Raw genomic sequence first — 8,154 nt, 5'->3', positions numbered from 1 at the left:
GAAAAGACAGCCATTTCTATTTTTTTGTTTTTATAGCACATAATATTACATTCGTGGATGAACCAATCTAGGGAAATCCGATTGCCTCTTTGGTTCCTTTATACTTTTGCTTAAATTTTCAGTAGTTCAGAAAGCAAGTAGTATGAGGGTCAACACTGCCTCTTTGACAGAATGTCAGCATGTAGTGCCTTATACCGGTTTGTTCCTAAATTATAGCATTAGGTGTCATCTCTTACAAATCTTCACAAACTCTCTCAGAAAGGCAAGGTATAACTTCATTTTTCTTTGGTGTTCGCCAGTGTGGCCATAGCGCAGCACAAATCCAACATGGAGAAGTATGTTTTTCTTCACATACCTTGTGGGGTAAAAGTGTTGGGGATCGTAGCAGAAATTTAAAATTTTCTACGCATCACCAAGATCAATCTATGGAGTCATCTAGCAACGAGGGAAAGAGGAGTGCATCTACATACCCTTGTAGATCGCGTGCGGAAGCGTTCAAGTGAACGGGGTTGATGGAGTCGTACTCGTCGTGATCCAAATCACCGATGATCCTAGCGCCGAACGGACGGCGCCTCCGCGTTCAACACACGTACAGCCCGGTGACGTCTCCTACGCCTTGATCCAGCAAGGGGAGAAGGAGAGGTTGGGGAAGACTCCATCCAGCAGCAGCACGACGGCATGGTGGTGAAGGAGGAGCCTGGTAATCCTGCAGGGCTTTGCCAAGCACCGTAGGAGAAGAGGAGGACTTGGGAGAGGGGGAGGGCTGCGCCAGAACTTGGGTGCGGCTGCCCTCCCAACTCCCACATATATATAGGGGCAAGGGAGAGGGGGGTCGGCCTCCTCAGATCCAATCTGAGGAGGGGGCGGCGGCCAGGGGGGTTGCCTTGCCCCCCAAGGCAAGGGGGCGCCCCCCCTTTAGGGTTCCCCCAAACCCTAGGCGCATGGGCCCTAGGGGGGAGGCGCCCGGCCAACTAAGGGGCTGGTCCCTCTCCACATACAGCCCATAGGGACCTCCGGGGCAGGTGGACCCTCCCGGTGGACCCCCGGAACCCCTCCAGTGGTCCCGGTACAATACCGGTAAACCCCCGAATTATTCTGGTGACCGTATGATGACTTCCCATATATAAATCTTTACCTCCGGACCATTCCAGAACTCCTCGTGACGTCGGAGATCTCATCCGGGACTCCGAACGACATTCGGTAACCACGTATATCTATTCCATATAACCCTAGCGTCATCGATCCTTAAGTGTGTAGACCCTACGGGCTCGGGAGTCATGCAGACATGGCCGAGACAACTCTCCGGTCAATAACCAACAGCGGGATCTGGATACCCATGTTGGCTCCCACATGCTCCACGATGATCTCATTGGATGAACCACGATGTCAAGGATTCAATCAATCCCGTATACAATTCCCTTTGTCTAGCGGTACGATACTTGCCCGAGATTCGATCGTCGGTATCCCGATACCTTGTTTAATCTCATTACCGGCAAGTCTCTTTACTCGTTCCGTAACACATCATCCCGTGATCAACTCCTTGATCACATTGTGCACATTATGATGATGTCCTACCGAGTGGGCCCAGAGATACCTCTCCGTTTACACGGAGTGACAAATCCCAGTCTCGATTCGTGCCAACCCAATAGACACTTTCAGAGATACCTGTAGTGTACCTTTATAGTCACCCAGTTACGTTGTGACGTTTGGCACACCCAAAGAACTCCTACGGTATCCGGGAGTTGCACAATCTCATGGTCTAAGGAAATGATACTTGACATTAGAAAAGCTTTAGCATACGAACTACACGATATTTGTGCTAGGCTTAGGATTGGGTCTTGTCCATCACATCATTCTCCTAATGATGTGATCCCGTTATCAACGACATCCAATGTCCATGGTCAGGAAACTGTAACCATATATTGATCAACGAGCTAGTCAACTAGAGGCTTACTAGGGACATGGTGTTGTCTATGTATCCACACATGTATCTGAGTTTCCTATCAATACAATTCTAGCATGGATAATAAACGATTATCATGAACACTGAAATATAATAATAACTAATTTATTATTGCCTCTAGGGCATATTTCCAACAGTCTCCCACTTGCACTAGAGTCAATAATCTAGTTCACATCGCCATGTGATTAACACTCACAGGTCACATCTCCATGTGACGAACATCCAAGAGTCTACTAGACTCAATGATCTAGTTCACATCACTATGTGATAAACACTCAAAGAGTTCTGGGTTTGATCATGTTATGCTTGTGAGAGAGGTTGTAGTCAACGGGTCTTGCCATATTCAGATCCCTATGTATTTCGCAAAACTTTATATCGTAGATGCTGCTACCACGTTCCACTTGGAGCTATTCCAAATTATTGCTCCATTATACGTATCCGGTATCTCTACTCAGAACTATCCGGATAGGTGTTAAGCTTGTATCGACACAACTCTTTACGTCGAACTCTTTATCACCTCCATAATCGAGAAACATTTCCTTATTCCTGTAAGGATAATTTTTGACCGCTATCCGGTGATCCACTCCTAGATCACCTTTGTACCCTCTTGCCAGACATGTGGCAAGGCACACATCAGGTGCGGTATTCAGCATGGCATACCGTATAGAGCCTATGACAAGAGCATAGGGGACGACCTTCGTCCTTCCTCTTTCTTCTGCCGTGGTCAATCTTTGAGTCTTACTCAACTTCACACCTTACAACCCAGGTAAGAACCCCTTCTTTGACTGATCTATTTTGAACTCCTTCAAAAACATGTCAAGGTGTGCGTTCTTTGAAGTATCATCAGGCGTCTTGATCTATCTCTATAGATCTTGATGCCCAATATGTAAGCAGCTTTATCCGGGTCTTCCTTTGAAAATTACTCTTCAAACAACCGTTTATGCTTTCCAGAAATTCTATGTTATTTTAGATCAACAATATGTCATCCACATATACTTATCAGAAATATTGTAGTGCTCCCACTCACTTTCTTGTAAATACAAGTTTCTAGCAAACATTGTATAAACCTAAAAGCCTTGATCGCTCCATCAAAGCATATATTCTGACTCCGAGATGCTTGCTCTAGTCCATAGAAGGATCACTGGAGCTAGCATACCTTTTAGCATCCTTAGGATCGACAAAACCTTTTATTGTATCACATACAACTTCTCTTACGAAAACTGGTAAGAAAACTTGTTTTGACATCCATCTGTAAGATTTCATAATCGAAAAATACAGCTAATGCTAAGATGATTCCGACGGACTTAAGCATCGCTATGGGTGAGAAATTCTCATCGTAGTCAACTCCTTGAACTTGTGAAAAGACTCTTTCCCACAAGTCGAGCTTCATAGATGGTAACATTACCGCCCACGTCCATCTTCTTCTTAAAGATCCATTTATCTCCATGGCTTGCCGATCATCGGGTAAGTCCACCAAAGTCCATACTTTGTTCTGATACATGGATCCTATCTCGGATTTCATGGCTTATAACCATTTATCGGAATATGGGCCCACCATCGCTTCTCCATAGCTCGTAGGTTCATTGTTGTCCAACAACATGATATCTGAGATAGGATCACCGTACCACTCAGGAGTAGTACATATCCTTGTCGACCTACGAGGTTCGATAGCAACTTGATCCGAAGCTTCATGATCAGTATCATTAACTTCCTATTCAACAGACATAGGCTCCACAGAAAACATCTTTCTATGTTGCATCACTCTCTGGTTGAAGTAAAGGTTCGACAACCTCATCAAGTTCTATCTTCCTCCCACTCAATTCTTTCGAGAGAAACTCCTTCTCGAGAAAGGACCCGTTCTTAGCAATAAACAATTTGCCCTCGGATCTGAGATAGAAGGTATACCCAACTGTCACCTGTGGGTATCCTACGAAGATGTGTTTGTCTGCTTTGGGTTCGAGCTTCTCCTTCTAAAGCCTTAAGCATCGCAGCCCCAAACATTAAGAAACGACAACTTTGGTTTCTTGCCAAACCAATGTTCATACGACGTCGTCTCAACGGACTTAGATGGTGTCCTATCTAAAGTGAATGCAGCTGTCTCTAACGCATAACCTCAAAATGAAAACGGTAGATTGGTAAGAGACATCATAGATCGCACCATATCTCACAAGGTTCGATTACGACGTCCGGACACACCATTACTCTGTGGCGTTCCAGGTGGCTTCAACTGTGAAACAATTCCACAATGTCTTAAGTGATTGCCAAACTCATAACTCAGAAAATCCCCTTTTGATCAGATCGTAGGGACATGATCTTTTTGTTATGATGATTCTTAACTTCACTCTGAAATCGCTTGAACTTTTCAAACGTTTCAGACTTGTGCTTCATTAAGTAAATATACCTATATCTGCTCAAATCGTCAGTGAAGATGAGAAAATAGCGATATCCACCGCACGCTTCAATTCTCATTGGATCACACGCATCAGCATGTATGATTTCCAACAAGTCACTTGCCCGTTTCATTGTACCTGAAAATGGGGTCTTAGTCATCCTGCCCATGAGGCATGGCTCGCATGTGTCAAGCGATTCCAAATCAAGTGACTCCAAACATCCATCGACATGGAGTTTCTTCATGCATCTTACGCCAATATGACCTAAGCGGCAGTGCCACAAGAAAGTGGTACTATCATTATTAACTCTACATCTTTTAGCGTGAACATGTGTATTACCACGACCAAGATTCAATGAACCATTCACATAGGGAAAAGTATTATTCATGTAATCAGAATAACCATTATTCCCTAACTTAAATGAATAACAGTATTGCAATGAACATGATCTAATCATATTCATGATCAACATAGACACCTGATAACATTTATCTAGGTTCAATACTAATCCCGAAGGCAGATGGAGCGTGCGATGGTGATCTCATCAACTTTGGAAACACTTCCAACACACATCGTCACCTCGCACTTAGCCAGTCTTCGTTCAGTCCGTAGCTTTTGCTTCAAGTCACCAATAATAGTAACTGAACCGGTATCCAATACCCAGGTGCTACTAGGAGTACTAGTGAGGTACTCATTAATAACACATCTATACTTTGTTGAAGTTGCCAGCCTTCTTATCTACCATGCATTTGGGGTAATTCCGACCGTTCCCCTTACAATAGAAGCACTTAGTCTCGGGTTTGGGTTCAACCTTGGGTTCCTTCACTGGAGCGGTAATTGGTTTGTCATCCATGAAGTTTCCCTTCTAACCCTTGCCCTTCTTAAAACCAGTGGTCTTGTTAAACCATCAACACTTGATGCTCCTTCTTGATTTCTACCTTTTGTGGTCTTAAGCACCGCGAACAGCTCCGGGATCATCTCCATCCCTTGCATGTCATAGTTCATCACGAAGATCTAGTAGCTTAGTGATAGTGGCTAGAGAACTATATCAATCATTATCTTATCTGGAAGTTTAACTCCCACTTGATTCAAGTGATTGTAGCACCCAGAAATTCTGAGCACATGCTCACTAGCTGAGCTATTCTCCTCCATCTTGTTGGCAAAAGAATTTGTCAGAGGTCTCACACCTCTCAACACGGGCATGAGCCTGAAATCCTAATTTCAGCTCTTGGAACATCTCATATGTTCTATGGCATTCAAAACGTCATTGGAATCCCGATTCTAAGTCGTAAAGTATGGTGCACTAAACTATTAAGTAGTCATCAGTATGTGTCTGTCAGGTGTTCACAACATCCACAGACGACGTTGTAGGGGTTTGCACATTGAGCAGTGCATCAAAGACGTAAGCCTTCTGTGCAGCAGTGAGGACACTCCTCGGACTACGGACCTAGTCTGCATCATTGCTTACAATATCTTTCAACTTAATCTTTCTCTAGGAACGTATTGAAACAGGGAGCTACAACGTCAGCTATTTATCTACAACATATTTGCAAAGACAATTTAGACTATGTTCATGATAATTGAGTTCATCTAATCAAATTATTTAATGAACTCTCACTCAGATAGACATCCCTCTAGTCATCTAAGTGAAACATGATCTGAGTCAACTAGGTCGTGTCCGATCATCACGTGAGACGGACTAGTCAACATTGGTGAACATCTTCATGTTGATCGTATCTTCTATACAACTCACGCTCGACCTTTCGGTCTTCCATGTTCTGAGGCCATGTGTGTACATACTAGGCTCGTCAAGTCAACCTAAGTGTATTGCGTGTGTAAATCTGGCTTACACCCGTTGTATTCGAACGTTAGAATCTATCACACCCGATCATCATGTGGTGCTTCAAAATGACGAACCTTCGCAACGGTGCACAGTTAGGGGGAACACTATCTTGAAATTACTGCGAGGGATCATCTTATTTAAGCTACCGTCGTTCTAAGCAAATAAGATGTAAAACATGATAAACATCACATGCAATCAAATAGTGACATGATATGGCCAATATCATTTTTCTCCTTTTGATCTCCATCTTCGGGGCTCCATGATCATCATTGTCACCGGCATGACACCATGATCTCCATCATCATGATCTCCATCATCATGTCTTCTTGAAGTTGTCTCGTCATCTATTACTTCTACTACTATGGCTAATGCTTTAGCAATAAAGTAAAGTAATTACATGATGTTTAAGTTGACACGCAGGTCATAAATAAATTAAGACAACTCCTATGGCTCCTGCCGGTTGTCATACTCATCGACATGCAAGTCGTGATTCCTATTACAAGAACATGATCAATCTCATACATCACATATATTATTCATCACATCCTTTTGGCCATATCACATCACAAGGCATATGCTGCAAAAACAAGTTAGACACCCTCTAATTGTTGTTGCAAGTTTTTACTGTTGGAAATATGCCCTAGAGGCAATAATAAATTGGTTATTATTATATTTCCTTGTTCATGATAATCATTTATTATCCATGCTAGAATTGTATTGATAGGAAACTCAGATACATGTGTGGATACATAGACAACACCATGTCGCTAGTAAGCCTCTAGTTGACTGGCTCGTTGATCAATACATGGTTAAGGTTTCCTGACCATGGACATTGGATGTCGTTGATAATGGGATCACATCATCAGGAGAATGATGTGATGGACAAGACCCAATCCTAAGCCTAGCACAAGATCGTGTAGTTCGTTTGCTAAAGCTTTTCTAATGTCAAGTATCATTTCCTTAGACCATGAGATTGTGCAACTCCCGGATACCGTAGGAGTGCTTTGGGTGTGCCAAACGTCACAACGTAACTGGGTGGCCATAAAGGTACACTACAGGTATCTCCGAAAGTGTCTGTTGGGTTGGCACGAATCGAGACTGGGATTTGTCACTTCGTGTGAACGGAGAGGTATCTCTGGGCCCACTCGGTAGGACATCATCATAATGTGCACAATGTGATCAAGGAGTTGATCACGGGATGATGTGTTACAGAATGAGTAAAGAGACTTGCCGTTAATGGATTGAACAAGGTATCAGGATACCGACGATCGAATCTCGGGCAAGTATCATACCGATAGACAAAGGGAATTGTATACGGGATTGATTGAATCCTCGACATCGTGGTTCATCCGATGAGATCATCGTGGAACATGTGGGAGCCAACATGGGTACCCAGATCCCGCTGTTGGTTATTGACCGGAGAGGTGTCTCGGTCATGTCTGCATGTTTCCCGAACCCGTAGGGTCTACACACTTAAGGTTCGATGACGCTAGGGTTATAAAGCAAGTTTGTATGTGGTTACGTTCGGAGCCCCGTATGAGATCCTGGACGTCACGAGGAGTTCCGGAATGGTCCAGAGGTAAAGATTTATATATGGGAAGTCCTGTTTTGGTCACCGGAAAAGTTTCGGGGTTTATCGGTAACGTACCGGGACCACCGGGAGGGTCCAGGGGGTCCACCAAGTGGGGCCACAAGCCCCGGAGGGCTGCATGGGCCAAGTGTGGGAGGGGACCAGCCCGAGGTGGGATGGTGCGCCCCCCCCCCCCACAAGGGCCCAAGGCGCCTAAGGGGAGGAGGGGGGCAAACCCTAAGGGCAGATGGGCCTTAGGGCCCATGCCTGGTGCGCCTCCCTCTCCCCCTCCACCTGGCCGCCACCTAGATGGGATCTGGGGGCTGCCGCCACCCCTAGGGAGGGAACCCTAGGTGGGGGTGCAGCCCCTCCCCTCCCCCTATATATA

Source organism: Triticum dicoccoides, chromosome 4A, assembly GCF_002162155.2.
Source record: "Triticum dicoccoides isolate Atlit2015 ecotype Zavitan chromosome 4A, WEW_v2.0, whole genome shotgun sequence".
Lineage (NCBI taxonomy): Eukaryota > Viridiplantae > Streptophyta > Magnoliopsida > Poales > Poaceae > Triticum > Triticum dicoccoides.
The sequence above is the reverse complement of the archived record's forward strand: the minus strand, read 5'-3'. Positions refer to the sequence as shown.